General features: G+C 40.3%; 1 protein-coding gene across 7 annotated transcripts in view; it reads left to right on the forward strand.

The window, feature by feature from the left end:
* The first annotated feature begins 5,365 nt into the window (after positions 1-5,365).
* The window catches only part of NUMB (NUMB endocytic adaptor protein), a 205,040-nt gene continuing 194,264 nt past the window's right edge, over positions 5,366-16,141 (forward strand). For 6 of the 7 annotated variants that reach the window (XM_007472871.3, XM_007472872.3, XM_001368034.4 and 3 more), the window contains exon 1: positions 5,366-5,496. The gene's annotated coding sequence lies outside the window, so the exon portion shown is untranslated. Of the gene's footprint in view, positions 5,497-7,118; positions 7,728-16,141 lie in introns of those variants that run through there. The other variant, XM_056810701.1, reaches the window with a different exon arrangement.

Consider the following 16,141-nt stretch of genomic DNA (forward strand, 5'->3'; position numbering starts at 1 on the left):
TCCCATTTTCACCTTTCTATGATTGCTCTTTTCTGTGACCTTTGAGCAAAAGTCCTTAGCTCTTATGTGGATAACAAATAACTTGGCAGCTCCTTCAGTAGGAAGCTCTACAGCTTGGGGCCAATGAAAACAATTCTCTTATATAGTTTCCTTTTGTTCTGGGCAAAGCTTACATCCATTCACCTTTATGAAATTGGATGAAATGAGGAGTTCTTTTCTACAAGTTCTTGTCTGGCTCTTTGTAGCATACCCAGTTGATTTTGCCCTAGTGCCAAACCAACACCCTTTGAGCAGAGAGGAAGATTTCTAGGGTTCAGAGTAGCAATTGTTCCATATACCAAAGTCCTGATAATCTTCCCTTTAAAGCCAATGGCATGAGTTGTATTTTGCTGGTGGAACTTGATTATGAAACCATGGATTATTGAGATGGTAGTAAAGTCCACACCCAGAGTCAGCAGGACTTCAAAGCTGATTCAGGGCTCTCTGCCTCACTCTCTTTTTTTCTGCTTTCTAGCCCAATTTTCTTTTCCCCCTACTCTCTGTCTCTGTTTTTGTTTCTGTTTGCCTCTGTTTCTCTCTACTCTGTATCTCAATCCTCTCTTTCTTTCCTCTTTCTCTCTCTCCTCTAGCCTTCCCTTTTATCTCTCTATCCCTCTCTCTGCCACCCCCTCTCTTTTCCCCTCTTCCTCCCTTCAATCTCACTAACCATCTAACTCAGAGATCTATTTCTTATTGAAAGTCTTGGCTGGTATCCAGCTTCAGGTTGTTCTGGATCCTGTCTGCTCTTTGGTTAATTGTCTTCTTTTTGGTTTGTTTTGTGGCTTTCTAATCCTTTTGGAATTATATGCAGGATCCAAGAAAGAACACATTAATCTTTTCCTAAATGAGAATAATCTTCTGGACTCAAGCAGAAGCAAAAGGAGGGCTGGGAGGAAGTGTTAATCTGATTGTATTTGCTTGGAAAATGACCCAGAAAGAGACACTGTAAGAAAAGAAAGGCAAAAATAAATAAATAAAGGGAGCAAAACAAAGTTTAAAAAAACCATTTTGATTTCTCCCCAGATGGAACCATGTTCTTTGCTGTGGGTTCTTCATTTTTCACTTCCTTGGGATTTGTGAAGCCTATTTTTGTCTTCATCAAAGGCTATCCTAACCTTGTACAATTGGCCATTGGGCAGATATCATCTACAGAGCCTCTAAAGTTAGAGACTGACTGCAAAGTAGCAGACTCCAGGACTCCAGGACTCTTGCTTTCCAAGAGGAGAACAGAGGTAGCAATGGAAAGGCATATAATAAATGAAAGAAGATGGAGTAATTATACTATTGGGTTACCTTGTGCCTACATAATGAAGACAGAGGACAAGCAAGTTGCTTTTCCCCTAGTCCTTCCAGTACTACTAATTCACTGGGACATGATGGCCCTCAATTTTGTATTTCTCTTTCTTACAATCTCACAGTTTCTTTTTTACCAGGCACCATCTTTCCATGCTCATTCTCAGTTTCTTTTCTAACTGTTTTGGATTAGGCATAATAAGTGGATAGAATGTGGATATGAGAAGAAACATTAAATGACACACATTTTTAAAAATTATGAAACTGAGTTATATTTGACCTTTAAAGGAATGAGCCAGCTCATTTTTATGTAGGTAAATTGTGTGTCTCTTTATCTTTGAGACAATGAGCCCTCTCAGAAAGGATGCATCTAATCCTATATTCTAAGTGGTGCCTAGTCACTCTTGCTGCTTGAAAATCATTATTATTAAATCATAATAATAGCAATGTCTTCTCATGATACTGTTGTTTCCTATCTCTTGGGACATTAATTGCCTTTTAACTTGTTTCAAAATTGATAGGTATGTACACTGGTAGACTCAGAGAGCAGAAAGTTGCTGGTGATATGTTGAAAGAATGCCACTTTGCCATGAATCTAGATTGTACTTTAGAGATAATCTAGTCCAGCTTCCTCCATTTTACAGAGGAGGAAACTGAGGCCTTCAGGGGGGGAATGACTTACTTGCCTGAAGTCATGTAGGAAACAGAGTTAGGATTTATATCTAGTTCCTCTGACTTTAAATCCAGAATTCCTTCCATAGCACCAGTCCAAATCACTGCTGATTTTTAGGCGGGGTATTAAGATAGGGTTTGTCTCCTCTCTTGGCTCCCAGGTTATTGTGGCCATTGTTTGCTCTTCCCTTTTAGCTAGCTGATTCAAACTTCTCTGAGATTATTTTGGCTTCTACACTTTCCATTTACAGTCTTCTTATGAGTCACTAAATGAGCTGGAGGTTATTTCCGGGTTGTGTTGTGTTGGAAGGTGGGGATATAAAAGGAGAAGGAGAAAATTTCAGGAAAGCAATCAGGAAAAACATCCTTTATCTATGAGGTATAATTAATAGTAGAATAATCTCCTGCAGTATTTAAAATATTTAAAACTAGGCTAGAAAAAAAAACACAGTACTCAGATTGAAAAAGGTCTCTGCTGGTCTCTGGACAATGTAGCAGATAATCCTAATTTTTCTTTAAACACTTGTGTTTGAATTTCTTTGCTCTGCATTTACACAAGGGTGTTTGAAAAGAATGAAGATAGATGAGGGGCTGAAAGGAGGAAAGGAGCATGTTCTAAATAGTGGGAATAGTGTCCCAATCACAAGGAGAGAAGATCTTTGGATCTTCAGTGAGGCTTCCCCTCCTCTGCCTCCAGTAGAGAAAGGATTTAGGGAAATAATTCCTTAAGTTTATGATCTAAATCCCTCATAACTGGGTGTCAGACTAGGTTCCTTCCATTCTCAACCCTTGCAATTTAAGCAAAAAAAATTTTTTTTAATCTATGACGTAAATCCATCTAGATTATTATGTCACTATTTTGTGCAGGAGTTCCCTAGGCTTGGGGGGAAGGGGGAGCAGGGAGAGATAGAAAGTTAGATAAGATTAATTTCTTTCCCTCAGGGAGCTTACACTGTAGAAAGGGGATAAGATACTTACATACCTATGATACATAATGGTATATGATGAAATACAATCTGAGGGGTAAGAATATTATTAACTGGGACATCTGGGGAACTTTCTGGATCGGTCTTTAAAGAGTGAGTAGGAGTTCAGTAGGGAAAAACACTCCTACATAATTTAGTAGCTAAATCCTAGGGGGATTGTTTGAGGGACTGAGGGATATAGGTTAAGTGACTTGCCCAAAGTTTTGAAGATGGGCTTTGAACCCAGTTTAAAAAGTTATTAGTCTATATATATTTTAAACCCCTACCTTCCTTCTTGGAATCAATCCTGTGTATTGGTTCCAAGGCAGAAGAGTGGTAAGGGCTAGGCAATGGGGGTTAAGTGACTTGCCCAGGGTCACACAGCTGGGGAAATGTCTGAGGTCAGATGTGAACCTAGGACCTCCCATCTCTAGGCCTGGCTCTCAATCCACTGAGCTACCTAGCTGCCCCCTTAGTATCTTTTTTTAAACATCATCCATTTCCCAATATATCCCTCCCTCACCCAGATAGCTATTCTTTATTAAAAATAATTTAAAAAGGAAGTTAAAAAAAAAGCAGTTTTGCAAAACAAACTCATGGGGCAGTTGGTGGCTTGGTGGATAGAGTACCAGGCTTGGAGATGGGAGGTCCTGGATTAAAATATGACTTCAGACGCGTCCTAGCTATGTGATCTTGGACAAGTCACTTAATCTCAATTGCCTAGCTCTTATGCTCTTCTGTTTTAGAACCTGTATATACAAAGTACTCTGTAGCCTTCCTTAGTTGCAAAGACACTAAACCTAATTTTGATTTACTTCAGACAGGGCACTCTAATCACTTCTCACTGGAATTAAAAAAAAAACAAAAAAAAACCAAACAAAAAAATTTCAAACTGGTTGAACATTATAACAGAAACAGTCTCAAAAAGCTAACAATAATGAATATAATTCCAGGAATACAGAGATTTTTGTAGCAGTAGCTAGCTTATAAAATAGCTAGGATGATTTATACACTAAATGAATTAAAAATGTCATCATTCTTTCTTGCACATAATAATGATGTGAAGAACAACAACTAAAAAAACAACAACCCTGCATTCATTCAATGGCAAATATAAGACAGCCAGGAAGAGGAGTTTAGGGGACAAAAAAGTCTAGCTATTTAAATCTTTAACACACATCTAAAGGGCTATTTATGAACTGCTGACAGCAAGAAGCAAGTTTGCAGAGAATAATCTAATTATCAAGATATGACAAGGGAAAAGCATGGCCCATATAATCTAAACTAGTTAATGGCTGTCTACTCACCTTGGAGAAGACAGCCAAGTTCTGGATTTTGATAAGTTTTGATAACAGACCACTTCTGTAGTTAGGAGTGTTTAGATTTGCAATTACAAGGCATGTTGATTTTTGTTCAATCAGTTTGTGTATATGGGCTATTCAGTTCGAAGACCTTTGGAGAGAAGCCCAGGTTAATTTCAATGCTTTGGAGGCCTCGAGATATACCAGGATCGCTTTACTCTTCCTTTCCCCACACGGACTCTGAGTTCCAGAGCTGCTGGATCCATCTCCCTCCTTATCTCCCTTTCCAGGCTTCCTTCCGTCTCAGCTAAAATCCTACCCTCTGCAAGAAACCTTTCCTAGTACCCTTTAATCTTAGTTTTCTTCAGAGATTACCTCCGATTTAGTTTACAGGAATAGGATATTGTACAGCGATTAAAGTTTAAAACCTCACTAAGACTTTTTGGACACTCCGCATTTTGCTTTGCACATGGTCGTTTCCATGTTGTCTTCCCTTCGGGGACTGTGAACTCCTTGAAAGCAGGGCGGTTCCCCCTCCCCCCCTTTCTTTGTATTTCTAGCGCTTAGCCCAGTGCTTGGCATATAGTAGGGGATTAATAAATCCTTGTTTGACAGACGCATGCTACATTTGTGCAAGGCATTTGAGATCTATTTCATAAACCTTAGGATATTTGTATTTCGCAAGTATCATTCTTACATGGAAAATGGAATGTATGAGTTTCTGTTAGAAACTGGAGAAAGGGATAAAAGTCAAAGGATACTCGAGGTAACCTTTTCTTGGTCCTATCCGAAACTCAGACCCCAGTCTCCTCATCTCCTTTCTGTTGTGCAACCAAACTACACATACACACACACACACACACTCTAACCACCCTTGGCGGGCTCGTTCCCTGCCAGATGACTGAACAGGCAGTCTCTGCAGCCTATTATCACTTTCGACATCCCCATTCCCTTAGCCAATTACAGCTGAAACTCGGGGGAGGGCGCTGCAGGTTCGGGCTGGAGCGAATACCGGGTGTCTGAAAGGGGGCGGGGCGTTTGCGATGACGGGCATGTCCTGACTACCAATTAAAATCGAGAGCTGCTCCTACGATAACCAATGAGCGACCCCAGAGAATGGAAACGGGTGGGCCTGTTGTCATGGGGGAGGCGGTGGAGCTTGGTGGCGACTGGAGGCTGAGGAAGAGGCAGGCGGCGGCGCTGGAGTTGGATTCGGGCGGCGGCAGGTGAGTGAGAGCCGTGGGGCCGGCCGGACCGGAGCCCACAGCTAGGAGCCCGAGTCAAGGGGGGCGGGGGCTCGAGCTCGGCGCTCGCTCGACGCTCGCGCTCTCTCTGCCGCGGCTGGCGGGGGAGTCTGGGGGCGGCCGGGGGCGCGCCCTCTACTCCAGCGGGGTTGGAGCTGGGAAGACAGCAGTGGGGCCGGTGCTGCGGGCGCTGGCTAGTGTCGAGGGGAGCGGGGGCGAGGAGGCACGGACCGGGTCCCGGAGGTGGGGGGGAAGAGTCCCCGGGGACGCCGAGGACAGACGGGGCACCCGAGAGCCTCTGTCTTCGGAGGGAGCAGGGCGGCCCAGGCTGGAGGGGAGGGACCCTGGGGAGATGGGGAACAGCCAGGTCTAGGGGAGGAGGAGCCAAGGAGCGAGGGGGCTGCTCGTGTGTGTGTGTGTGTGTGTGTGTGTGTGTGTGTGTGTGTGTGTGTGTGTGTGTGTGTGTGTGTGTGTGTGTGTGTGGTGTGGTGTGTGTGTAGCAGTTGAGGTTTGGGGAGGAGGGGGACTGGGGCGGAAACGGGGAGCATTTCTTAGGTCGGGGGAAGGGGGAGCAGTCCAGGTACAGGGGAGGAGTTTGGCTTTGGAAGAGAAGGGGATCGTGGGAAAGGAGGAGCAGTTCTGGTTTGGGGGAGAGGTCGCATGAGGAGCAATTGTGGCTTGGAGAGAAACGGAAGAGAGCAGTCTAAGTTGGGGAGAGCTAGCTTGGAAAGCAATTGTGGTTTGGAGGAGGGAGTGGGAAAGCAGTTTAAGTTTGGGGGTGAGAACATGGGGAGCAGTTCAGGTTTGAGGAAGAGGGGGAGAAGTAAAAGTTTGTGGGAGAAGTAACATGGGGAGCAGTTCATCTTTGAGGGATAGCATTGGGAGATGGGGAACAGCTATGGTTATGGGGGAGGGAGAGCAGTTCAGTTTGGAGGGGCGGGAAAAGGGGGAGCATTTCAGCTTCGGAGTGTGAAAATGGTTGGAGGGAGGACATTCAGTAGAGGGGAGCACTTCAATTCAGGGCGAGGGGAAATTGTAGGGAAGGGAGAACCTGGGGAAAAGGGGAAGAGTACTTTTTTAGAGGGGGAGCTGTTAAAGTCTAGGAGAGCAGCTTGGTTCCACGGCAAGGGAAACCTGGGAATTACGGGGGAGCACAGTTCATATCTGAGGGAGGAAAAGAAGGAAGCAGTTTGTTTCAGGGAAAGGGGAAACCTAGGAAAGACTGGGGACCATTGAAAGGAGGGGAAACCTTGAGGAAAGGGGGAGTCGTTTGAGTGTTGGAGGAGAGCATGTGAGCAGTTTGCTTCTGAAGGAGAGGGGCCTTGGGCAATAGCTGGGTATGGAGGAGGGGGAAGTACTGGGCGGGAGGAGTAGGAGCAGACTTGGAGCTGGTCACTGCCAGTCCTCGGGTTTGGAGAGGAAGATACAGGTGGAAAAGGGAACCGATAGAGTGTGGGGGTGGGGGAGGAGTATAATGGAAAACCGGGAGTACTTTGGAGATGGGGAGTGGCCTAGGTCCCTGGGGAACCGACACTGACCAGCTAGGGGTGAGGGGCGGGGGGGGGGGGGGGGGGGGCAGAGAAGCCGCTTTGTGGCTTGGAGTATTGTGAATCCGGGGAAACCGAAGGGGTGTGTCTTAGGTGTGCTAGAGGGAAAACTAAGAAGAATTGGACTAGGTGGGAAGAGAGGCTTGGGGATTTCCTTCTGGATCCAGAGAAGTTGATTGAAATATGGTCAAAGGGGGCAGCTAGGGCTAGTGAGCTAAGGAAATTACTCTGAGAGTGAGTGGCAGCCACTGAGTTTGTCTGGGAGAAACAGTGGAGGAATTAACCATGGGGGCTTTGGCCAGGATCAAAGATGGCCAAAAGAGGAAGAAGCTTAGTAATAAAAACTACCTTTCACTTTGAGGACTACCTAAGAAATTTATGAAACCAGGGCCAGAGAAAGGGTTCTGGGAAATAAGATTCAATAATGCATTTTGGCAATCCTAGAAGGGAAGATTATCTTTAGGTTGAAAGAATGACAAGTAGGGCTATGGTAGACTGGGGAATTTGGAAGAGAGGAAAAGCTGTTGGGGTTCAGGGAAGAAGGAGGAAACAAAACTCAAGGAAAGATGAGTACCATAGAGGAGGATGACTTACAAAGATGAAGAATTACAGAGAAGAGGACTAGAGAATAATTATGCTGTTAAGAGAATTGTAAATTTAAGCCAAGTGAGTAGACAACAGAATAACCATGACTACTGGTGTTTTATGGAAAGAGGAATAAGCTAGCAGCCTTTATGCACCAGAGGTGGCACTTATGGAGAGACTAGATTGTAGAAATGTATCAATCATTTTATCATAGGTGATTCTATGCTATTCACCAGCAACAAAACAAATCCTCCAACAGGGGCTCTGCATTTTCAGTTGCTCAGAAGTGGAACAACATTTATTAAGTACCTGTAAAGTGTCATTTACTGTTTTAAGAGCTGGTGATTCAAAGAAAGGTAAAAAACAGCTCCTGTTCTCAAGTAGCTCATAGTCTAATAATCAGAGAGTTGAACCTGAACAGAAATCCTCTCTGTATCATATCTAACAATTAACAAGCATTTATATAGCACCTTCTAGGTGCAATATACTTTGACAGTTGTTGGGGATACAGAAACAAAAAATAATACAAGCCTTTGCTTTCAAACTTAGTTCTATTGGTGGAACAGCATGTATATAAAATAAATAAAAGGTACCAGAAGCTTGAGGTTATCTAGCCTTTTTTTGGAAAACTAATTATTTGAAAGTTTTTCTATATAGCATATCTCAGTCAATCTCCCTGGAACTTCCATCCATTTTTGCTACTTCTGCCTTAAATGTGGTATCCACACTTGGACATAGTACTTGAGATGTGGTCTGACCAGGACAGAGTGCAACCTCTTTAGTCTTGCTTATTATGATTTTCTTCCTAATGAGGCCTAAAGTCATATTGAGTTTTTTTTGTTAGCCTCAGGTTGTTGTTGTTAGTTTTTTTTCTAGTTAGTCTCAGAATTAGACCTGGAAGTTGCTTCCATCATTTAGTCCAGCTTCCTCATTTTAAGACTGATGAAACTGAGACCCAGAGGGTTTAAGTGACTTACCTCAGGTCGCAGAGATAGTAAATGACAGACTGATTGCAAATCTACTGTTCTTTTCATTTTACCATATTCTTTATCCACCATTGAACTGGAGGTCCATTAAAATCCCTATATCTTTTTCATATGAACTATACTATATCTAGCTGTTTACCTGCCTTCAATCTCCGTGTAGATGACAGTTTCAAACTCAGTTCTCACCTCTTTTCCAGCCCCCATTGGAGATCTACATCTCCATTTATTTATAAGACAACTTATTTGTATGCCCTCTTAGCACTTCTAGCTCAGCATGTCCAAAATATAACAGCTTCTTTTAGTTAACTTCTCATAGGATAACTTCTTAACTTTTTATTTGATTTCTATGTTGAGTCTGTGGAACTTTTGTTTTAATATTAAGAATCTTTGGTACAAGCATTTACTTTTGAAATAGAAACAATGAGTCCTTGTTTTTCAGATGTAATTACAACTTTTGTTTCACATGTACCTTTTATTTTGTTTTGTTCTTTTTCATTCTTGTTCTGTGAAGTTGTCCATAAGAAAATTTTAAGTGCACAGTGACTTGACAGTAAACTTCTAATAGTTTTTCAAAGGCTCCTGAGATGAACTGGTTTGGGAACATTTTTCATGGAAGAAAATAAGTAGAAGTTAAATATGATGCATTCTAAAGGAATCACTGCTTTAGTGAGAATACCCGGAAAGTGACCTTTTTTTTCACCAATAAGAATAAAAATTGTTTAAGACTTGTCCAGTGTCTTTACATTATTGCATCCAAGAGGAGAAATAACATGAAATTGGTTTTTTTAAAGGACAGGTCATATTTTTCTTGTGTGAGAGAGATTTCTTAGTATTTAGAGGGAGAAGGAACAGTGTTTTATATAATATGCTTGCAAGATGAACTTGGAATAGTGGAATCTTAATGACAGATAGTTTACTAAGCAGAGATGATATTTGTTTTAATTAGTTTCCTCTTGAGAATAAAATCTGGATGTGATACACCTTGCAAAGTAACTTGTTTGACTTAAAAGTAATCTATGCCCCATGGAATTTAGCTGCTTTAAGAATATGAAATAGTTTGACCCACAATACTGTTTCTTTTGCCAACTTATGGATAGTTTTCTTTTGGAAGATGCTGATTCAGTTTTGTTTCAATGGAATTGGGTATGGGATAAAGCAGTACTGAAGAAGGTAAGAATATTTTTCTTTGCTTACACAGTGCTCTGCAGTTCTCATCAAAATCTTTAATTTGTGAGATCTTGGTAGCATGCTCAGTAATGCTTTATGAAATGATGAAGAAGCTAGTGGTGTAGCTAGCATGAGGATTTTGTGTCTTCATCTCCCTAAAGATAATTTTCAACATCCTAAGTTCAATATTTACACACACACACACACACACACACATTTATATTGTATATTTTTTTCAGAAGTTCCTCATATTCAGAAGGCTACATCACTGTTGATTCTATCAGTACACCATGTTTTTTTCCACTTAAAACAGATTTACTTGCTCTTGTTTATAATGGATTCTTCAACACTTTGTAACCAAACCATAAATATCCTAGACATTTGATTCTTCAAATTAAACAATATTAAGTATTACTACTACCTGAGTGGTTGTCACTATACTAGCAGTATAGGCATCTTGTGGCAAATTTAAATCTCTAGAGGAACGGAAACTCTTAACAACTAAGTGTGTAAATAATGTGGAGGTGTGTTCTTCAGAACTACTGAATATGTATATAGTAATGATTGATCACTTTCTTGCTTTTTTGTAAAAGTTTATTCACTTGATAGTATTCATCCCTAATTCAGTCATTTTACAGGGAACTTTGTTAAATTATAATTGACTAAATGGTGACTTTCAAACTTTGAAGAAACTGTTCTTTCAACTGTAAGATTCAGTGTCTCATATCAAAGATTGTTTAGTTAAAAACTTTAAAAAATCAAATGAATGAACATCAAATTTATATTCTGTTCTTTAGCTTCTGATCTGTTTTCTGTCTTGCTCTCTGCCTATAAAACAAAATCCTCATGAAGATATGTCTGTACTAGAACTCACATCTTTGAATTGACAATTTCTACAATTTTTGGTTTTCAGTTCACTGAAAATCTTTGTAGCAGAAAAATATCTTAAAGTTTATGGCCTTTATATATATATATATGCATGTGTATGTATAAGTTAGATATATGATATGTGTTTAAATTACATACAGACATAACTCAGATATTGTGGATTTGGTTCCAGACCACCATGGTAAAACAAATATTACAATAACTGAGTTATAAGGATTTTTTGTTTACCACGGCACATAAAAATTATGTTTATACTGTAGTATATTAAGTATGCAATAGTATTATGTCTTTAAAAAATTCCAATGTACATACCTTAATTCTAATTAAAAAATACTATATTGCTAAAAAATGCTAACCACCATCTGAATCTTCAGAGTCTAAAACTTTTTTTTAAAAAACCCTTACCTTCTGTCTTAGTATCAATTCTAAGACTAGAGTATTAAGGGCTAGACAGTGAGGGGTAAATGACATGCTCAGGGTCACACAGCTAGGAAGTATCTGGTGCCAGATTTGAACCCAGGACTGGCAGTTTCTTAAAATAAGACAGCAATGAAGTTTGTTGAAGCAATTGACTCTTCCTTATACTAGAATGCTATTGTAGGGTTATTAATTGGACTCATTGTTGTGTCTCAGGGAATAGAGAGGCTAGAGAAGGGAGTGAGCCAATGGTCAGTCAGTACACACAAAGCGTTTATTGAGTTTGCTGTGTCTACTTGAAATAAAGTAGCTACAGCAAAGGTCTTTGATCAGGGAAAAGGAATTGCAATTTGGGGTTACTGCATGGCACTGAAGTGCACGGATGCCTGAATTGGAGCAGATAGGGCAGGGTGATTAGGAGAGGCAACAACAGGGAGGAGGGATTAACATCTGATCAGATAAAGGGGCTCCAGATGTGGTAAGTTTCCAAAAATATCACGAGCTTCTCCAGCCATGAGGTTGCTGAGGTCTAAGTAGCCCCTTCTGATAATTGCATTTAATAGCTATTTAATATGGATGTAGTGTGTTGTATCCCAAAATAATTACAGTAGTAACATTGAAGATCATGACCACAGATCACCATAATATAATAGTGAAAAAGTTGAAATATTGCCAGAATTTCCAAAATGTGACACAGAAACACATTGGAAAAATGGCACCAATAGACCAGCTCAACACAGGGTTGCTAAACAAAGCAGTGCTTAATAAAAAGGAGGTATGCCTATATATATAGTTAAGTTTACACAAGATTCCCTGCTGATTTTGTTGTGTTTGGATTAAATGTATTGGCTTTTATGATGTACTTGGAAGGTATATTTTAAAGATTTTGGGGTATGCAAAGCTCTGAACTATCATCATCTTTACGATCACATGGATTAAAACTTGAAATGAACCATAAAGGTAATTCAGTCCATTTTATAAATGAGGAAACTGGGGCCCAGAGATGTTCTTAGTTATGATCAGGTAGGGAAGAAAGAGTTTTCATTTTTATTTTTTACTCTTTTTGTTTATTTTTCTCCTATCTGTTGCTACAGTCAGCCTAACTATTATAAATACTGGGCATACAGTTTAGAAAATGCACTGTTGTTACAGATTTGATTACCAGAAGTAGAAAGATGGTATATGAAGAATAGGGATACATTTTAGAATATCAGAAAATGAGATGTGATAGAAAAATATCATTAAGTACCATGAAAAAATTTGTCTATTTTGAAATACATAGTTTGAGGATACTGAAAGTTAAGATATGTAGAGAGGGTGAAGGGAAGATTTTGCTTTTCTTCATTGGCAAGGAAAGGGGTGAGCCTGCCGGGCAGATCTTTACAATAGGATGGATTCCAGCTTCTGGAACCTGGATGTATACATTACTTTTTTGAGCAGCTTCTGGGATTCTAAGCTTGGTATTAATTGGTTCAGCCTCTTCAGTTGTCCCACCACCAGCATATCTAAACTGTTCGTTCAAGGGAATAAATCATAGTTTACCTCCGAGGCTGGCCTTAGGGTCTCCAGAGGCTTTTTACCCCTTTTCCCTCTCCCCTTCCTCTTATAATAAACATAGTTAGCCATCTATCATTGGGTGGGTTGTATGAAAGAATATAGTTTGGTATTCATAAGTGTATGTGTGTGTTCACATCCATATACTTTAAGAAACTAGCATTTATGTGGAGGTTTACAAAGTACTTTGCATATGATCGACTTGATTCAGATTTCAACCCTTCTCTTAGTTTTTGAGTTTGGGGTCAAGAAATTAATTGTACAACCTGAGGACTTGGAGAAACAAATCCATCATCAGATCCATATTCTTTTTTTTAGCCTTGTTGCCTTAAAATCAGTATCAAGTATCTATTCCAAACAGAAGAGTATTAAGGGCTAGGCAATTGGGGTTAAGTAACAGCTAGGAAATGAAGTGTCTGAAGCCATATTTGGCTCTCTCCAAAGTTACCAATGATTTTTATCTCTCTCTCTTCCCCCTACCTCCCCTCCCCCATTTCTCTTTCCCCCTCTCTCTCTGGCTCTGTGTGTGTCTCACTCCCCCTTCCCCCTTACCTTCTGTATTGGAATCAATACTAAGTATAATTTCCAAGGCAGAAGAGTGGTAAGAGCTAGGTATAGGATCACACAACTTGGAAGTTTCAGACCAAATTTGAACCCAGCACCTTTTGTCTCTAGATCTGACTCTCTATTCACTGAGCCACCTACCTTCCTCACCAAGGATCACTCCTCATCCTCCTCAACAGTTCTGCTGCCTTTGTCACTGTTGATCACCCTTCTCTCCTTGATGATCTTTTCTTTCTAAGTTTTTGTGACACTGCATTTTCCTGGTTCTTCTCCTACCTATCTGATGCTCCTTCTTGGTCTCTTTTGTTGGTACTTCATCCAAGTTTTGCTTGCTAAAAGCATTGGTACTATCATTACCCCTTACCTCCATGACCATTTCATGTGTAAACTCCCATGGATTCAGGTCTCTACTGATGTTTCTCAGATCAACTCATCTATCTCTAACCTCTTCAGGCTTGAATCTCTAACTACCTTATTGGAAGTTTCAAACTGGATGTCTACTAGACAACTTAAATTCAGCACATCCAAAATTGAATTCATTATCTTTGCCTTTAAACACCTTCCCCCTTCTAAACTTCCGTGTTACTGTTGATGGTACCCATCCTCCCTGCAATTTGCCATAACCAAACTGTTGCTACAGTCTGTGGATATTCCCTTCATAGCCTCTACATAGATACCTCCCTTCTACAATGCTGCTCCTGGTGTGCAGGCTCTCATCACCTTGTGTCTAGACCACTGTAGTAGCCTCATGTTTTGGTCCCCTTTCATCAAGTCTCTCCCTACCTTATTCCATCCTTCCCTAAATTATAAAATTGGTATTCCTCAAGGTCAAGTCTGACTGTATCACCTCTGAGCCCCCATTCAATCAGCTCCATGTTAGGGATCCTCCTATCACTTCCAGTAGCAAATAGAAAATTCTCTGGCTTTCAGTAACTTGGCCTTCTCCCACTTTCCCAGTCTTCCCATACTTTTCATCCTTGTGTGCTCTGTGATTCAGTGACTCTTCCTTGCTATACCTCAAACAAGACACTCTATCTTCTGCCTGCATTTTCATGCCTGTAATTTTCTCCCTCTTCATCCATCTCCTGACTTTCCTGATTTCCTTTAAGTCCCAACTAAAATACCGCTTCCTATGAGAGGACTTTCCCCATTTCCCACTTAATGCTAGTGTTTCCTCTGTTATCTTCAATTTATTCTATATCATTATGTTTTTATTTTGCTTATAAAAAATTCCTTACCTTCTTTCCTTTCTTAGTATTGATATGTATCAGTTCCAAGGCAGTAGGGGTTAAGTGACTTGCCCAGGATCACCTAGCTAGAAAGTTTCTAAGACAAGATTTGAATTTAGGATTTCCTGTCTCTAAGCCCAGCTCTCAGTACACTGAGCTATATCTAGCTGCCTCATAATTATGTTTTTATACATCCTCTATGTTTATATGTATATATACATATATATATTTTACATAGTAATTTGATTGTTGTTTCCCCCATTAGACACTGGAGTTCTTAGGAACTGCCTTTTGCTTTTTGCTCATAGAACAGAGATTGTCTTTTGCCTTTTGCTTAGTACAGTATCTGGCACATAGAAGATGCTTAATAAATGTTTATTGACTGTGTAGCCCCAGTTTCATGTGATTTGCAAAGATATTTTAAAGTGTTTTAGCAGACTTTTGGATTAAAAATTTAGGTCTCAAAAGAATTTTAGAAGCCATATAATCCAACCCTCTAATTTTATAAAACTAGAAAACTTGGGTCAAAGAGAGTAAGTGATTTCGGTAGCAAGTGACAGAAGCAGGATTTGAAACCAGATCCTCAGGCTTCTCAGTTCTTTAACTCAGTTCTTTTCCCACTGTATCTATCACATGCTTTATGTCATAAGAGTGGTAAGGGCTAAGCAATGGGAGTCAAGTGACTTGCCCAGGGTCACACAGCTGGGAAGTGTCTGAGGTCAGATTTGAACCCAGGACCTCCATCTCTAGGCCTGACTCTCAATCCACTAAGCTACCCAGCTTCCCGCTTGGATATTGTATTTTTGACTGCTAGACCTGCTTGTCTTTTTAGAGTGGCTATCCCACCCACCACCCACCCCCCCGTTTTCTAGTTATAAACAATGCTGGGGCAGATTAGAAAAACCCATGTTCATACTGTAATCTTCCAAGTAGTTGGTCAAGTCAATGTAAATTTATTTAGTGCCTCCTATGTGCCAAAAACTGCTAGATGGTGGGGATGTAAAGAGACAAAAACATACTCCAGGAGCTCACAGTCTAATGGGGTAAAGGTTAGGGGAGAAAGACTTGAGCTCAAATATAGCCCATGTCACATATTGGTTGTATGATTTTGGGCAAGTTATTTTTATTTAGCCTTAGTTTCCAAATTTGTAAATGAGAAACAATAACGGCATCTAAGGAGGGGCTAGGTAGCATAGCGAATAGAGTACCAAGCCTGGATTTGGGAAGTCCTGGGTTCAAATTTGGCCTCAGATGCTTCCTAACTGTGTGACCCTAGGTGAGGAGCCCCATTTGCGTAGCCCTTGTTGCTCTTCTCCCTTGGAATTAATACTTAGTATTGATTCTAAAGACCAAAGTTAAGGGTTAAAAATAATAATAATAGCATCTACCTCACAGGATTATGGAAGTACCAAATAAGAGGACATATATAAAGTACTCTGCAAACCTTAAAGTGCTATATTAGATACTGTTTATTTTAATTATTAGTTTGTAGCTATTTAGGTCAGTGGTTTAGAATTTAATGCCAGGGAGGCCAAAATTAAAAATCCACTTAACTTTGCATTTAAGCCTGGTTGAAAATTGTACTTTTCTCTATACTTAGCTAGCTGTTTTGTGGATGTGTGTCATTGATCACAAGGTGATGTGTGCAAGTAGATCAACACAATTCTAATAACTTCAATTAAAAAAATAA

This window comes from Monodelphis domestica, chromosome 1 (genome assembly GCF_027887165.1).
Source record: "Monodelphis domestica isolate mMonDom1 chromosome 1, mMonDom1.pri, whole genome shotgun sequence".
Lineage (NCBI taxonomy): Eukaryota > Metazoa > Chordata > Mammalia > Didelphimorphia > Didelphidae > Monodelphis > Monodelphis domestica.